This window comes from Scardinius erythrophthalmus, assembly GCF_964197995.2.
Source record: "Scardinius erythrophthalmus genome assembly, chromosome: 4".
Classification (NCBI taxonomy): Eukaryota; Metazoa; Chordata; class Actinopteri; order Cypriniformes; family Leuciscidae; genus Scardinius; species Scardinius erythrophthalmus.
Window position 1 is genome coordinate 23,272,594 of NC_138224.1, and position 18,744 is coordinate 23,291,337.

Here is an 18,744-nt window from a genome sequence, read left to right on the forward strand (position 1 = left end):
TCGCTATATCAGATGCTTTCTTAGCAGCTGTTTTCTCACCGTTGTCATTTTTGTTGTATGTTTATTTTCCCGTTCCAGAATGGTTTTCATGCATGGACCAATGCTGCCTGAATCATAATTATACAATGTTCGTTCATTGGCCAGAGGAGAACTGGCCCCCCAACTGAGCCTGGTTTCTCCCAAGGTTTTTTTCTCCATTCTGTCACCGGATGGAGTTTGGGTTCCTTGCTACTGTTGCCTTTTTCCATTGTTATCCACCATTTAATTATGATATTTGTCTGAAAACTATGGTAAAACAAACAGTAATCGATCACAAATCGATCACGTCTATTGTGATCTCAAAATTCCGGCCATTTGATAATACCTCAGGGCTGTAGCTAGAGGATTCGGGGCCCCCTGAAAAAATATTGATGTGGGCCCCACCACCCTCCACCAATATCATATACTGTACAATAGATGAGCATGGAGGCCCACATATAACAGAAGAAAGTGATGTTGTTGTAAAAGCTTTATTTTAAAAGTTAAATTTATATAAAAATTACAACTAATAAAAAGAAATTGTTAAATAATAAAACCATTTTTTAAAAATTAAAAGGGAAATTAATGTTATTTCCCCATCAGTCTGTTATAATTCATAAATCAAAAAGTAAACATTTATAAATTGACAAGAATGCAGTTAAATTTAAAAAATAAAGTAATTTATTGTCTTATTTTTTTTTATATTATTTAATAAATCTAAAATGTATTCATTCAAGTGCAGTGTGTATTTGTGTTTTATTGATGTAATAAATACATCATCAGCCGGCAGGTCAGGTGCATAATGCAATGCTTCGTGACTTGTTTAAATTTTTTCACTCTATTTACAATAGTGTAAAAAGACAGGAATCTTGACCACATAATCATTTGGTTGATTGTGGTGCGCACCGATAATGAAAAGTGACAGTACCCTGCAGGCTGTAGACGGTAGTTTTCTTATTCCCAGTGAAATAACAATACAACCTGTCTTTAAAGGGATACTCCACTTTTTTTGGAAATAGGCTAATTTTACAACTCCCCCAGAGTTAAACTGTTGAGTTTTACCGTTTTTGAATCCATTCAGCCGATCTCCGGTTCTGGCGGTACCACTTTTAGCATAGCTTAGCATAGATCATTGAATCAGACAAGACCATTAGCATTTCTCTCAAAAAAATGACCAAAAAGTTTCTATATTTTTCCTATTTAAAGGCACACTATGCAGCTTTCCGTTTTTGTCAAACAGCGACCCCTAGAGTCGCTGTGGAGTACTTGTATTTAACGTTACTGTCGTAAATACCACTCGCGCAGAGCCATCTCTGCACTCACGGCCGGATCCCTTCCGCCCTCTATACCGGTACCAGTTCAGTAGGATGGAAGCTGTAATGAGTGGAAATAAGGTGTGGCCCCTTTAAGAGCTGTGCGCGCCCTGTTGAACTGTCGGCAGTCTGTATTGTATGTGCACCTCGAACACCCCATGTATGCGGGTTATTTCAGTTTGATGCTCATTCTTATCCTACTTTTGTTTATCAAGTAAAGATGTGGACGGTAGAACGGGTGACAGACAGTTACATGAGTTCGACTGGGGAATAAAGTGCAAGTTGTGAGATGCCAATCGCCTCCGTGAGTCTGTCTGGCCTCTGTAATAACTTCATCTGTGAGCTATCCCTATTTCTCCTCCTGACACAACGCGTTACAAAGCGTCGGACATCGAACAGGCACAGATAACCTCTGAAGATGTCTACTAGTCCATCAACAAGAACGATATTTACTCGAGTCTGACTCCTTGCTCGGTCAGTCTGCCGTTTCCTCTTTCTTTCGTCCTCCGACAAAGCTTTCCTAACTTTGTGTGCAGTGCCGTAAAGCAATTCGTTACATCGCGAGACCTGATATCACGCGATACTTCCTGACGCTGAGGCCTGCGAAAAAAGTCATATAACTATTCCAATGACTCCGAAGCTGTTCGGTTAAGGTAAAAAAGTTACTTAGTTCACCTTTAAAACTTGACTCTTCTGTAGTTACATCGTGCACTAAGACCGACGGAAAATGTAAAGTTTTGATTTTCTAGGCTGATATGGCTAGGAACTATACTCTCATTCCTGCGTAATAATCAAGAAACTTTACTGCCATACCATGAGTGCAGCAGGCGTAATGATATGACGCAGCGCCTGAAAATAGTCCCAAGCTCGGTAACTTCCGACGCTCCCTGTGCAAGCAGGTTGTCACGTTGGTTATGTTGACGGAAAGTAGCCTATTTTCAGGCGCTGCGTCATATCATTACGCCTGCTGCACTCATGGTACGGCAGTAAAGTTTCTTGATTATTACGCAGGAATGAGAGTATAATTAAATTAAATTAAATATTATAATTAAAAATTTGTTGAGGTCAATTTGTAAAGAAAGACTATACGCCTGTGCACATACAGTATATATTCAAACGCTCATACCTATAGACTAAACACATAATACACATGTGCACGGCGTCAGTGTTTTCACAGGTTTGCATTTTTGAAGTTTGCGCAGAGATAACCTTTTTTTCCCCAACATTTTTCAAGTCTTGCACCTTGGAACCTATTTCAAGGTTTGCGTTCTCGAGCCACCAGGCACTGTTGTTGTGCGAATGAGCAGGCAAGGTGTCATATTAGTACCGTTAATTAGTTAATAACTAATAAGTTAATAAGTTATAAGTAAACAAGTTATAAGTAAATAAATATTATTAACAAATTTACTTATTAATAAGTTAATTACTAATGATCTTTGCAATGGAAGTGAATCAATCAAAACTAACTTTAGCTGGACAATAACTTTATTCTAGAGCTGCTGTAAAGCCAAAAAATCTCTGTTACTTTAATTTCCTATTATCACTGTAAAGCTGCTTTGAAACAATCTATATTGTTAAAAGCACTATATAAATAAAGGTGACTTGCAAAAGCAAGAGCTTAAAAAAGCTATAGTGAACAACACTATATCAACACTAATGTTGGCGAGCGTAGCAACAACCTAATTAGGGGTTCAAGCACATATCGCTGAAACCCTATTGTAATTGTTACATTTTCCAAGGATCAGCAGTCTCCCCTAAAAGTGATTGGTAAGACCAAACCGTAAGTCGTAGAGACTTGAAACTTTGAGGGCTGGTACTAGTACTCACACTGCCTACGACACTATAAAATTGAAAAGACATGAAAATGGTCATAACTATGCAGCCGTTAGTCCGATTGACTTGGAAATTGGCATGCCGTGTCTTTGTCTGAGCTACCATGATTGTCTATGCATACATTGACGTATCTCAAAAAACATGTCCGCCAGGGGCCAATGAATTATCATTAACTCTGAAAAAACTTTAAATCCATATATTTTCTTATGGTAAATTTACTCCATTGGCTGTAAATGAGCATTTCCATCTATGATTGAGATGGTAATAGGCTTGCTAAATAAAACATTATATTTTTTAACGCATGTGCTTAAATGCCTAAAACTGCTTGAACCCCTATAATTGCTGCTTGCAGCTATTTTTAGAACTGTTATTAGAAAACGCAACTAGACAACAGACATAGTTATCATCCACAAACTACAGATTGTCCCAACAAAGTGGAAACTGCTCCATTTCAGGAGAAGCTATTGTGTGTTCTAAGTTCGTCAGCCTTAGGAAGGTCAACGGAATGACCCCATTAAATGAAGAAAAATGTGATGGATGTGCTAACAAGAAACAGAACATTTTCTGTAGAAATACAAATTCCAGAAAGCTGTGGCACAGTGGGCTCTGTACATAGTCATGACATCAGAGCAGTTGACTCTTGGGGACCCATGTTTACTGTAAGTCCAGCCTGGGACATTTCCTGATCACACGATGTTCCTAAAATGGTTCCTGTGATAAATTAATTGCAAGTTACTTTATATAAACACCCTTTTTGACTACATTATGAGGATACAGTACTTCATCCAAATCTTCCAAACCTATCAGGACAGAAATAACAGCTCTGTGTGCAGTTTGTGGGCGGAGAAAGAGATGCAGTGGTCAGCTGCCAAAGAAAAGATTCAAATGATCCTATAATTAGTGAAAGCTGTGTGGCAATGAAGATTACTTTTAGTGAACTTTAATGAAGGTGTCTAATATTCTTTGTCACGTATAAAACACATATTATGACTTACATAGCCTACTAAACATATTAGGCTGACAGATCCTTAGGATACTAATAGAAGGTAATGAGTTCAATCACATAGTGAGAAACTTGTTATATGGTCCATTTATATATTACAAATATATATATCAAACATAATGCTTTTAAGAACTGTTCGCTGAAAGGTTCTTTGTGGAACCCAGAATGGTTCTTCTATGGCATCACTATGAAAACCCCATTTTGAAACCTTAATTTTTTTAAATGCTATGAATGAGAATATTGCGTTTCCATGTACTTGATAAGAGAAGACTAGAGAACTTGTTCATGAAATTAGAAGCATAATGCGTTTACATGTTCAACTGGACGTAAGAAATACTCTCTTTAGAAATGTTATGCAGTGAATGATTTTGTATCTTGTCAACTAAAGACACTAGCAGTGTCATACATGAGAACAAGTAAAGAGTGAGAATATGTGTTATGCTTTAAGAAATGAGAACTTAATGTTCAGATGGGCCTCATAAGCTGCACACTTTGCATTAAATAAATAAATAAATAAATAAATAAATAAATAAATAAATAAATAAATAAATAAATAGTGCTGTTCCAAAAGCAACAACAAAACAAACAATTTTGCTATGGGCAGCCATAACAGCAGCAGGAGTAGCGTGCATTGCAGATCTAGTCTGCCAAGATCAAATGGACATGGTCATAATCATTAGCATAACAAACTATCCCTAAACTCGCTGTCATGATAGAAATCCTACATTTATAATCCTCTAAAAGACTTTGATAAAGTGTAAATCTTACATAATGTTTTAACTGTATCTAACATCATCATTTTGACATAACATCATATTTTGACTTAATATTCGTCTCATTGTGTTTAAAGGTCCCGTATTATGCCCCTTTTCACAAGATGTAAAATAAGTCTCTGATGTCCCCAGAGTGTGTATGTGAAGTTTCAGCTCAAAATACCCAACAGATCATTTTTTACAGCATGTTTAAAGGGTTAGTTCACCCAAAAATGAAAATTCTGTCAGTAATCACTCACCCTCATGTTGTTCCAACCCCGTAAGACTTTCGTTCATCTTCAGAACACAAATTAAGATATTTTTGATGAAATCTGACGGCTGCATCACTCCTCCATAGGCTTTCAGAGGGACCGAAACTCGTCAGCCCAGAAAAGTTATTAAAAACACCGTCCAAGTGACTACAGTGGCTCTACATTACGTTTATCATGCGACGACAATACTTTTTGTGCGGAAAAACCAAAAAAAATAACGACTTTATCCAACTATTAGTGTTCTTCAATGTGGGCCTCTGACGAGAGTTCACGGGAGCGCCACGATGCATGCGCGAGAACTGAGATTACGGCGTTCTTCTTCTTCTTCGTTCTACAGCGTGCGTCTTCCTCTGCTTATAAACAGACCGTTTTGCGCTTCCGGCAATGTCGGGACGTCATCTTGTACATAGATATCATATTATTATATGACATCTATGATCTTGTACAGTAAATGGTGGTAATACTCCTAAGGAGTGAGCAGCCAGTAACAACAGAAGAAGAACGCCGTAATCTCAGTTCTCGCGCATGGCGCTCCCGTGAACTCTCGTCAGAGGCCCACATTGAAGAACACTAATAGTTGGATAAAGTCGTTATTTTTGTTGTTTTTCCGCACAAAAAGTATTGTCGTCGCATGATAAACGTAATGTAGAGCCACTGTAGTCACTTGGACTATTTTACCGATGTTTTTAATAACTTTTCTGGGCCGGCGAGTTTGGGTCCCTCTGAAAGCCTATGGAGGAGTGATGCAGTCGTCAGATTTCATCAAAAATATCTTAATTTGTGTTCCGAAGATGAACGAAAGACTTACATGGTTGGAACAACATGAGGGTGAGTAATTACTGACAGAATTTTCATTTTTGGGTGAACTAACCCTTTAAATTGTCATTTTTTGGGTCACAGAAAAATGCACTGTTGTAGTGTGTGCCCTTTAAATGCAAATAAGCTGCTGCTGGACGACCCAGGGGGCGGAGCTTCATGAGCTCGCGCTCAGTCTCTCAGGCCAATTTCATCTCACGGAATGTTGATAATATCAGAAACTCTCAGTAACGGTGTTCATTTCGAGTCGGACAATAATTCCTACAGAGTCAGAGTGCTGTATAGAGATGAAACAGGTATAGTTTAATTACGGTTATTATAACGTATTTGTCATCTGCTTGTATGTATCCATTATTTATTAATAGCCAACAAGTCTGCTGTCTGAATGATGATCAAACATATACTGATGAGTTTAATAAAGTTTATTGTACATCACACAAAAGATGAAGCGTCAGTAGAAGTGCGCAAGTACATAAACGAATTTCGGTAGAGTTGAGGGAGCATTCCTGTGTGCGGAGGTTAGTCAAAAAACGGTTCTAGTGACGTCATTAAAGAAGGAAGTAGAGGGATGTAGTCCAAACGAGCCGTTCACTGTAGGCGACTTTTTTAAAATAAAATATCTCGCTTGGCATTGAACTTTGAGCTTTATAATTTTAAAGATATTATTTATGCTCTAACAGCAACATTACACACTAACTAAAGTTTGAAACATGGGATCACGAAGAACGGGACCTTTAATTTATATAAACTGTCGAAATTAAACCTAAACTTCAAATAGTCAATTAGAACTGTGTGGTTTGACTCAACATTTTTTTTTTTCAATTCGTCTTGTGCACTTCTATAACTGTCTGATTTGGCTTGGCTACCAAATTGGACAAAAATAGGCTACAGCAGACTGTTAAGTCTGCTGAGGGGATCATTGGTCCACCCCTGTCTGCCCTTCTGAACCTCCAGAGTAAAGAGATCAGCTGGCAAAATCATTTCTGACCCCACACATCAGAGGCCCAAACTTCTCCCCTCTGCCCAGAACAACCAAGTTATACTGCAGTGCAAAATCTTCGGTTCAATATGTAAATTCATATTTATACCTTTACAGCCCCATGTGTACAATATTTAATCCACTTATGTTTCTTCAAACGGTAAATATGCTATTCTACTGTAATTCTGTTTATAGCTGCATTTCAGTGAGTATTTGATCTTTTGTTTCCAAGTCCTTGTTTGTGTGACTGAGTGATATTTAGCAACATCCAACATTTTGGGCACAACCCTATCACAACATAATTTCACAGTTACACAAAGAATGATGATAAAGAAAGAAACTTATTTTCTCAGTTTTTACACAAATTGTAGTGTTGACTACATTCATCAAGCATGGTTTATTGTAAGAAAAAATATATGCTAAAACAGATTATGAGAACTATATAAACAACTACAAACCAACATAAGTTTATTTAAGGCTTATTGCTATACAATCTCATAAATAAGAGTTTCAAACTGTTTGTAGGCTGTATAATGTCCCACATTATGTATTTTGGTAACAGGTATTTTTTTTTTTTTTTTTTATAAACTTAATCGAACTTAACAGCTCTACAGCAATTTTAAAAGGTTCAGGGAAGAACGAGGCGGGAACTGGCAAACAATCATCGCAACTTTGATCATAAAAATAACAAACACATAACAAAACCAAAGCGGCAGCCTCTCACGTACGACTACCGCACAAACAAAAACACAACATAAAATGGGGGATGGGGGGGGGGGGACTGTGAGACCCTCAAGACTGCGCTCTACTCATGGGGGCTGTGAGAGCGACCGCAGCACCTGGAGGTAAGAACAAACGAGGCAAGAGAAAAGGACACGTAAGGATGAGGAGAGACAGAGACGAGAGAGGGGAGAAAGGAGAAAAAAAATGTTTTAGTCCAGTTCCCGGACACACTGCAGCTCGGTCCTCAACCAGCCGAGAGACGATGATTCGTCCGTTCCCTCGGTTTGCCTGCTGCTCCCCATCATGGCTGGCGGCAGCAGAACAGCGGAAACTCCTCCGTCCCCTCACGGATGGCAGCTAGCAGACGGTTGGTTCAGCCAGTCTTTCTGCTTCCTGACCTGGGCCTCAGTTAGTCAAGGTTCAACTCTAAGATTATGTGCCATATTACTAGAGAGAAGAGTGGCACCATCCCAGGGGGATGAATACCATCTCTTTTTAACAGGTCAGGTCTGCCCCAAAAACTTTTCCAATTGTCTATGAACCCTATATTATTCGGCGTACACCACTTAGACAGCCAGCCATTGAGTGACTGCAGTCTGCTAAGTATCTCATCACTCCAGCGAACAGGAAGGGGGCCAGAGCATATTACAGTGCCTGACATCATACTTGCGAGTTCACACATTTCTTTAATGTTATTTTTAGTGATCTCTGACTGGCAAATTCGGACATCATTAGTGCCGATGTGAATAATAATCTTAAGAGTATTTACGATTTTGCATGTCCTAGTGACTGCACCAATTACAGATAGGAGTGGCAACATCCTCTCAAATGAATGCGAGGAAGTCAACAGATGGGTATGGCACTTTTGTGAAATACTCAACAGTCCTGAGCCAGAAGAGCCTGCCAATCCTCCACCAGCAGTAGATGTTCTGGACACTGACATCAGTCCCCCAACCAAGGCTGAAGTCAGATGTGCAGTTTAAGTGCAGTGTCATCCTTGAAGGCAACCTATCTGAGTGGTTTTCAGTGAAGTCAGGGGTACGGCAAAGATGCATAATCTCACCAATCCTGTTCCTGGTAGCCATTGATTGGGTAACACTTTATTTCGATAGTTCATTTTAGACATTCTACTAACTATAAGTAACTTTGCAACTACATGTCAACTAACTGTCATAAGAGTATTAATAAACTGTATGCCTAACATCTGCTAACACTTTATTTTGATGGTCCCCCAACAGATATTCTACTGACTATAAGTAACTTGCCAACTACAAGTCAACTTATTCTCCTAACCCAAACCCTAACACCTAACCATAACCTAACAGTCTACTGACAGTCTACTAATACTCTATTGAGAGTTAGTTGACATGTAGTTGCAAAGTTACTTAAAGTTAGTAGAATGTCTAAAGTGGACTATCAAAATAAAGTGGAACCACTGACTGGATCATTAGACCGACAAATTCAGAAAAGCCTAGAGGCATACAGTGGACTCTCTTCCAACAGTTTGATGTAGCTATTTTGTCATTTACGCATGCCCACCTATAAGAGAAGACTGACAGACTGGACAATTTTGCCAAGAAAATAGGACTCAACATAAACACCACCAAAACCCAAGTGATTCGCATCAACATTAGATTTGTTGAACCCATTATTCTGAATGGAAGTCCACTTGAAGATGTTGAGGAGTTCATCTACCTTGGCAGTCTGCTGAGCAAGGACAATGCTGCAGCCAAGGACATTAAAGCAAGAATAGGTAAAGCCTGACTGTAGTGCATTCGCTAGACTATAGCCCATCTGGAAATCTGCACTGTACAGCCTCAGAACAAAGATAAGACTATACAATAGCAATGTCAATTTTTTTTCTATCTGAAAGACTTGGAAGACAAAAGAATGTATGAAACATTTATTTAACAGTTGTATGCAAAATGAAATGTTAAAGTTCTTTAGTGTAGGCCCTGTCCGTAATCCAAATCCGGAGGGTAGAAGATACTTGCAGTTCCTGCTTGAAGTTGAAGGCAGGGGCGGAGCATACCCCGATGGATAGACAGGGACTGACCTAGTGGTGGTGGGGAGGATGGGGGTGAACGCCGACGGCAGTTTCTGCAAACGTAGTAATGGGTGTTAACCGGGCTTAAATACTCCATATGTCGAGTGGCGATTGGCTAGATCTGTAGTTAATGAATGACGTGATTAGTGAATGACATGATATTAGTCTTCCCGGTAGAACTTGTCAGGGAAGCGCAGGACACAGACAGCTAATGCACAATAGACTTTATTAAGAGCACGTAGTGGATAAGGTAGATGATAAACTGGAAGTAGTAGTGTAGGATTTCTAAAGTTCACTGATGGTCTTATCTGTATTGCGTGGTGGATGATGAACCGTTGAGCCAGGATAGACGAGACGGGGAACCAGATTGACGAGACGAGACACAGGATGAGACCAGGACCAGACGGGAACAGGAACAAGGATCGTAGATAGCTGAGCAGGTAAGTAGATCATGAGGAGTCGGGTATCTCTGTGAGGTATTGACGAGACCGGACAATGAACTGAAGTGAGCTTGGGTCTTAAGAGTGCTGGAGCTGATGGTGATGAGTGAGTACAGGTGATGAGAGCAGGTGATGACAATTAGAAATCCAGGGATAGTGAGCGAGTGGGTGGAGTGAATGTGTCTGGATGCTGACGAGGGTGTGTCCGTGACAGAACTTGCCCTAGAGCTCCCATTTCTGCTGTATGGGTCAGAATGTTGGCGTGTCATTAATAGTGATGTGTTTTGTCCCGCGACTATGGCGTCTTACAGTCACCTAGTTGCCCTGCTGCGAGGGCTCTACAGCCAGAAGCGAACAATGTACGGGGTTCGCTAAGCTAGTCGCATCCAAAACATCAGCCTGTCTATTTCCCTGAATTTATGACATGTGAAACCCTCGTCTCTGACAGAGGCTATGCTATACGCTATGTGGCAGGCATTAACAATAAAAGGAGAAATTACATGACTCACATGTTTGTTGACTGATCCGACTCAGCACAGTTGCTTTATGGACTCATAAATGGTGCAATTGCGCAAGAGAAAAAGAGATGGTAAGCACGGATGGCAGGATAGCAGGCTAGCAAAATGTGCTAACGTGTTAGCGATAACTGATTTAGATTAAAGCTAGTGATGTCAGATTAATGTGACAGACAATATTAGATAATATCAGATATATGATATCAGATATGTGATGATTAAGTTATATTAAGCAATATAATCAGCAAGGAAAAATATAAAATAGAGATTAAAAACAGCTGCACGGAGCTACAAGCGCAATCCACTCTGGCAGACAGGAAATTGCTGTGCAACCATTATAGCATACTAACTCTGTATGAATCATAATCATACACTGTTCGTTTGTTGGCCTTCAACTGAGCCTGGTTTCTTCCAAGGTTTTTTTCTCCATTCTGTCACCTGATGGAGTTTTGGTTCCTTGCCACTGTCGCCTTTGTCGCTTTTGGCTTGTTTAGTTGGGGACACTTAAAATTCAACAATATTATTGATCTACCTGCAGAGCGTCTATATATATAAATAAAATAAATTAATAACTGAACTTATTGTACAGCCGAAACAAACTTTGTTTCATTATTTTCCTGTTATCACCGTAAAGCTGTTTTGAAACAATCTGTATTGTAAAAAGTGCTAAATAAATAAAGGTGACTTGTCTTGACTAAGTGTGGCCAATACAGAATAACATGTCGCACCTGTTGTTCAATTGCTCCTGCACCACCGCCTCAGGCAGCCACAGCTCCTTCATGCTGCCCGACCTCCTCAGCACCGCGATCCCCCTCAGCAGCGGGAGCTCTCTGACAGCGGGCCCTATCTTGCACCCAGCGCAATTGACTTTGTACACCGACGCATGTATCATTCCTATTTTACACCTGCGCAAAGCTAAACTAGGGAATGAACTTGCGCTCCCTGGGCGGTTCAGCGCAAAAAGGAGGCGTGTTCCGGCGCAAATGTTCCTTCATGCTATTTTGCAGGTTTAGAAAACAATTGCGCCACTAACCAGGAAAAAATAGTTTAAAGTCAGTGGCGCGTTGCGCATGTTATTCATATGCTATTTTAAGGGCGCATGCTTGGCCATAATCAATGTAGCGTGTGCACAACGCGAATACACTTTGATTCTCTCATCTACACAGAAGCAGCAGTTTTCATTTTTGCAAATAATACATTATTACGATAGATAGATAGATAGATAGATAGATAGATAGATAGATAGATAGATAGATAGATAGATAGATAGATAGATAGACAATTTATTATATAAGCATACATCTAGCTTACACATTTACCCAAATTATCATACGCCTTTTTAACCGAAGTTAATTTGGGTGGGTTTCTCCATCCCCAACGTCCCTGACGAGAGCGTTGCTCTCCTTGGCTGTGAACCGCTCCTGGCGCGCGCCTGGCAAATCCGCCGTTATAATAGGAATCCGCTTTAGAACAAGTGTGCCTGCTCTTAAAGGGAATGTGAGATGACGCTCTGATTGGTTTATTTCACGTTACGCCCAAACCACACCTATGAATAATGAAGCTACTTCAGACCAACCCATTTTAGATTTGTGCCTGGCGCAAGAGTCATTTATCCCGCCGGGAAAATAGCAACAGCGCCAAGACCCGCCCACAAAGTTACTTGCGCTTTGCGCTTTGACTATTGCGTTTCAGATCGTTAAAATAGGGCCCAGCCTGTCACTCCTTCCTCCTGGGTTTCAGCACCAACGTAGCACTGTTAAAGGTTCAGGGAAGAAGGAGGCGGGAACCAGCGAACGTTCAATAAACTTTAATCATAAAATAAACAAACACAAAAGTACTGCAGCTTAAACTAAAACAAAACACCAACATAAATACTCTTGGCCTGGTCCTCTCTCGTCATGCACTGTCATCACTCCTCCTTTTATCCTTCCGAATCTCCTTCCATGAGACTCAAGGCCAGTGTGGCGCGCAGGTGATGCTCATTAGCAATTGCGCCACCGGCTTCACTCCGTTCCCACGGATCTCAGCTCCACCCTGCTTGCCACAAGCTCCTTTTATGAAGGCTAAGCACCTCCTTTCACTTAGTAATTGCTGAAAAAAAAAAATATTTCATGGAAAGCGCCATCTCAGTGTCAAATAGGTGGACATCATGAATCTTATGCAAATATCTTAAATCCTGGTTTCACAAACATATTAAGATTAAACCAGGATTAGGCCATAGTTCAATTAGGGAATTGAAGTACCTTTTAAGGCAAATGTTTATGCAGTGGCGGATTTAGCAAATCGGGGACCCAAGGCGAAGGTAGGCAATCTTTAAAAGAGAACGAAAAAAATATGTACCGACTGAATGGTGGATAGGCAGATAAAGCTAATCTATGGGGAAGTAAAGGTTAGAGAGGAGAAAAAACGTCCCCTTTAAACCCTGCATAGGCTACACTTCTTTACTCCTAAACAGAAACATGTTACAATGTTTACATGGTACAATTTCTGGTAAGCTATGTTTTTTTTTTTTTTTTTTTTTTTTGCTTGGCAAATTTCACCATTTCGATTCAATTCTTGTGATTTGATTCAATATTGACTCATTTGGATAAATATTAGGTAACGTTTCACAAGACAGGCGTTACTTTTTCCCAAGAAAAAAAAAAAGCCCTATCAGCTGGTATAATTTAAGGTTAAAATAAGTAATATAGTACACATATTTAGCCAAATACTCTCTATAGCTCTTTTTTTCTAGCCAATTAAATGGCTTTCCTGAGGTAAATGTTATTTGACGATTGTTCTCCAGCTGTTTTACCTCTTTCCGCGGTTGAAAAACACTTATTGATCGATATTATGAATGAGGAATATACATTTCGGTAAGTTATACTGTATCTTTCAACATTGTTAATTCGTGTTTAGTAGAGATGGTCAGTTCACGTGCCGCTATAGGAATCTGTCACGTCACATTAAAACGGCAAAACGGTATTTATTGTTTGAATTCCGTAATAGAATTGACAGAGCTGAATCTGAGAGCTGAGATTTTTTTAAATATCATGATTCATAAACTGCTCAGTTTTGTCTGTCGATCTCCGTGTCCTCCTGTCTGCGACACTAATGATTGATGCTATTTTTCGCAAATGGAGAAATATATTATAATAATAAAAAAAAAAACTTAAGCATAAGTTAATAGGGCATTTTGGGGGCCCCTAGATAGCTCGGGGCCCAAGGCAATTGCCGACCTTTGCCTAATGGTAAAGTCCGCCCCTGTGTTTATGCCTTACAAAAAAAAACATTATTGGTGTGCATCTTGAGACAAAACAATGACAGTGACATTTTTAAAGCAACAGTGCAAGTTGCTTTAATTTAAAACAGTTCAAACATGCATTTTATTCTGGAACTAGGCTTAAGCCTTGTTTGTGAAACCGGGGGTTTCCAGTATCCAGGCTGTATCAACAGGCGTATGGGTTTGATTTCATTTCAGGCGTATCCATCACTGTATTGATTGGCTAGTGCTTGTTGGGTTGTCATATCATAGTATGAAGTATATTGATATGCCTCTGGGTTTTATACACTGAAAAAAATTTATTGACTTCAGAGCAGAACACTGTTAGTCAGGTTTAATTTCATTCCCTCAGGTTAAACAAAAGGTTCAGGCTAAAATGTGGTTTCAAATGGGTAAATTTAGTGATTTTTTCTAAAGACAGTGTTTTATATGTGTTTACGAATCATAAAGCTAAACCATGACAGGTGAGCAACATGAGCAACAGTTTTGGAGTCCCTCGCTTTAAGTACATTAATTTCTTCTTCCCAACACAGACATGCATTTGTAATTTCCATCTAGTCATGTACATTAGTCATCTCAACTAACACATTTGGCCTTGTGAGAGTTTATCAGATGGATTTCTCTTGAGTCAGTTGAGTTCATCTTAATGCCTGAAATTTAGAGTTATCCTCCACACTCATTACGCTTTCCATAGTCTCAGCATCAGATGGCACACCTACAGACCGCCCACAGTCCGTTCACAGACCATATGATGCATAATGCTGGCAAACAAAACTAAGCACATGTGAGGTGGAACTGGTCACTGGATTTAGAAAAATGTGCCAAATTAGTGGAACCAAATCAAGATTTTTGTTAGAAGCACTTTGTAGTACTTAGTCGTTTTTATTTCTGGATGGACAAAAAGTCTATACACATTTATGAAATTGTTTCAAGGATTTCAGTGAATGTGATTTCACCTAGTACAACATGTTCCTGGATCAACATCTTTGTTGATCCTGGAAAAACATCCCAATCAACCAATCAGATATGAGGGCCAAGTTTTTAGTTTATGTCAAGTTTAGGCTTACAACCAGGGTTAGGTGCTTCTACATCAGTGTTATTCACCTATCATTTCCCTCTGGTTTTAGAAATAACTTATGGGTGGGGTTTAGGAGTAGAGATATGCTTAGGAAAACATTTTCAGATATGAATCTTGTTAAAAATTTGTTGATCCAGTCTTACTTGGCAAAATCACGGTGACCCAACCCAGATAGCATACATATCTGGGCCAACTATGACACATATGGCTCAGTTCTGGCAGTGGCAAAGGTCATATGGGCCGTATCTGGCCCACGCACATCAATCTGGTTTTAGTGTGAGTTGTGGCTTGCTGTGTGTGGCCCAGATGTGGCCCATGTGACCTTTGCCGCAACCAGAACTGAGCCATATATGCCATAGTTGGCCCAGATGAGGCCCGGATATTTATGCTATTGCCAGCCACACTCAGGTTGAGTCATCGCCGTCATTCCATGCGGTATGTGGGCCAGAAGAATGTGGGAGATGTGGGCCACAACTGGGCCAGATGTCACTTGCTATCTGGGAAGTATTTTGGATAAACCCACCCCTAAACATCACATACAAATAAAATGAACTGGTCATTCGTTTTACATGTCTGTCAAACTGTTTTTTTTTTTGTTTTTTTGTTTTCTAAGTTGGCCAAAAACAAATGTAAAGTGGATCAGACTTTATAGTTAAAGGCTCTGCTGTGTGCATCAAATATTTTATATATTTGGTCATGTTTGAAAGTGAAAGTTAAAGTTAAACTACTATCAGCTGCGCTCACTGACTTCCTGGTTGTTGTGGTTAGATGGCTCAGCATGGCCCAGTTACTGTTAGAAATTGTAACTACACTGTTCTTATTCGATTTCATTAAAAATATACTGTATATCAAATACATTTTAATTCCTCTGCAATTTTAAAGAGAAGCACATGTGCACTTTGAATGTGGTTGAGTCAATCTGTAATTGTCATCAAATGCCTTAGTTAGTCTTCAGACATAAAATTGGAGTGCAGACTGGACAGGCATTCTATATATTACTTGGAGCCGTGTTTTCCGGAAGCCAGCAGGCTTGAGTTACCCTTTCATATTAACAAATGTTCCACCCACCTCAAATGACATCTGAGCTAAATGCAGGTCAGATCTGAGAGTGAAGAAGTTTGCCAGCTAAATACTGTGATGATTTTACAAAGCAATAAAGTCTAGGAACCCTTTCACTGATTCCATCTACTAAGACTACAATAAATGATTTGTCAACCCCTCAAAACAAGCAGACTTTTCACTTTTGAGGACCAATCCTATCTCTCAAAAATCGTATTGTTAAGATCATTGATAAAACAGCATAACTGTTAAGGTAAAGGTTTACTTTTGCTGTCTCATTTGATAATTTTCTTTAGGAAAACTGCTTTTTTTTTAATCAGACCATATCAAACATTTCAGATCATTCCTATGAAGAACATACAGAAATAATATATACAATTTACATTATATATACTGAAGACTGGAGTAATGGATGTTGAAAATTCAGCTTTGCCATGCAACACAGAAATAAATAGCATTTTAAAATATTATATATATATATATATATATATATATATATATATATATATATATATATATATATATATATATATATATATATATATATATATATATATATATTAATGCAGCCTTGTTTAGCATAATGAGCAGGTCGGAGCAGATATGGTGAGCAGATATAGATGTAAACAATGGAAAATAGAAAACAGTTTATCAATAGTTTATCTGTTCTCAAAACTTTCAACTTTCAAACATGTTTTCTTGGGAATTTTTTTTTAATTCATAATCATCAATTTATAGGATTTGTGTCCCTAATCTCACCTTTGTTAGTCATTTATAAGATACCTTTGCCTAACAAAAGCCAAGTTTCTTAATGACATAATCCTCCAGGAAGTGACATAATTTTGAAAGGAAATCAGCAGCATAGAAGTATTATCAATGGATTTGATGAAGTCTGAAACATGTTGTGGTGTTAGTTTTTGACTATCTAAAGCATTCATCCTGTTTGATAAAATTATTCAATTTTTTTTTTCATCATTTCAAAAGATGGTTAAATATTTGAAAATTAACTTTCATAGAAGTTTGATCAGAGCAGATATCTGAAAGTCTGATAAACCCTTTTATAAAAATATTTAATTTTAATACAGCCACACAGCCTACAGCATTTAGTCTGTCTTTCTGCAGGATGATAATGCCTGTCAACCACCTCAGATATGATGGCATTTGGAGGCGGGCACCATCAAAATGAGTTTTCAGTTGTGCAGGTGCTCCGCTCAATGGGTGTTTCCCACACAGCTCATGAGAGATTCCATGATATAAATAGGTTCCTTTGCACAAGGGAATCCATCTCTAATGCCACCCCTTAGCTATGCTTTACTGACGATGTGTGCTGGGAAACCGAACGCTTTCACCACCGCCAGAGCACACGGGACAACACATTCAATATGTCTGATCGCCGTGGGACAGGAATAAAACTGCAAGGTCATTCATGGGTGACATCACATTCAGGAATTTCTATCGTATGGCCAACACCAATAACCAAAACAATCAATGAAACAGAACTGCAGCCTATATTGTGTGTAGCCTATATATATATTATACTGTTTGTTTCAAGAAGATGGATGAGCGCTAAAGATTTCAGTACAGTTTAGGTGGTGGAAGGATCCAAGCTCATTTGATCCTTATTGTCAAAGTACGTGAAAGGAAATGATGACCCATAAATAAGCATTTTATTATTTTATTTGAGATTAACTTAAAGCCTCCACAAAGAAACAATTGGCCATGAAAAAAAAAAGAAAAAGAACAAGATAATACTGTAAGATATTGCAATTTATTTAACGAATTCTAAATATCACTTGATTTTTGTATCTTATCTAAATCTAAAAAAGTTCATTTTAATAGTACCCATTTGATACCGCTATGAACTTTTATAGGTAAATAAGATACAAAGATGTCCCAAAAGGTACTGCCCCAGCTGTTGTTCCCATAAAAGTACAACATTTACACAATTTATTTCTGAGAATATAATGCACTTTTATGATTACATCGTGGTAGTAGCCTGGAAAAAAGGAGATAAGGGGGAGAGTGGGTCTCTTTTTGAGTTTTTGACTTTCTCAGTTTGTGTAAATCCACTTGGGGTTCAGAGTATTTATTTTTCCCCACATTAATTTCACACATGTCTAGTACAATTATGTGGTTTTGTTTCATTAATAAAATGTTGATTGATTTAAACTGATTCAAACCCGGCTAGTGTCTTCTGCTGGTTAGATAAGCATGAAAGAACTATCTAAACAGATTGAGGAGGAGGGGATTAAAATAATAGCAGCTTTGTCTCATTTTATATAAATACTAAAATCTGAGATGAAAAATTAACTTCAGTAAGAAATTTACTTCCGGAATGGTTAAATGTTCAGTGATATCTTCCAAAGATTTTTGAACTTTAAACTTCTCTATATATATTGTTGATATGGCAACTAGTAAATACACATTTTGTCATGCTGGCATGTGTGGAAACTTTTAAACCATGTGTGCTGCATTCACTCATCATCCACGCACTATATAAGCAGTCACATACCAGTTCTCCTTTGTCTGGTCTCGTCGTTCTACACTGAACTTACCCGACTACCTATCTTTGAGACACTTACCTGTGCGATCCTCTTCCCAAACTCTTCAGTCTTCTTCTTTTGTCATCTGTCA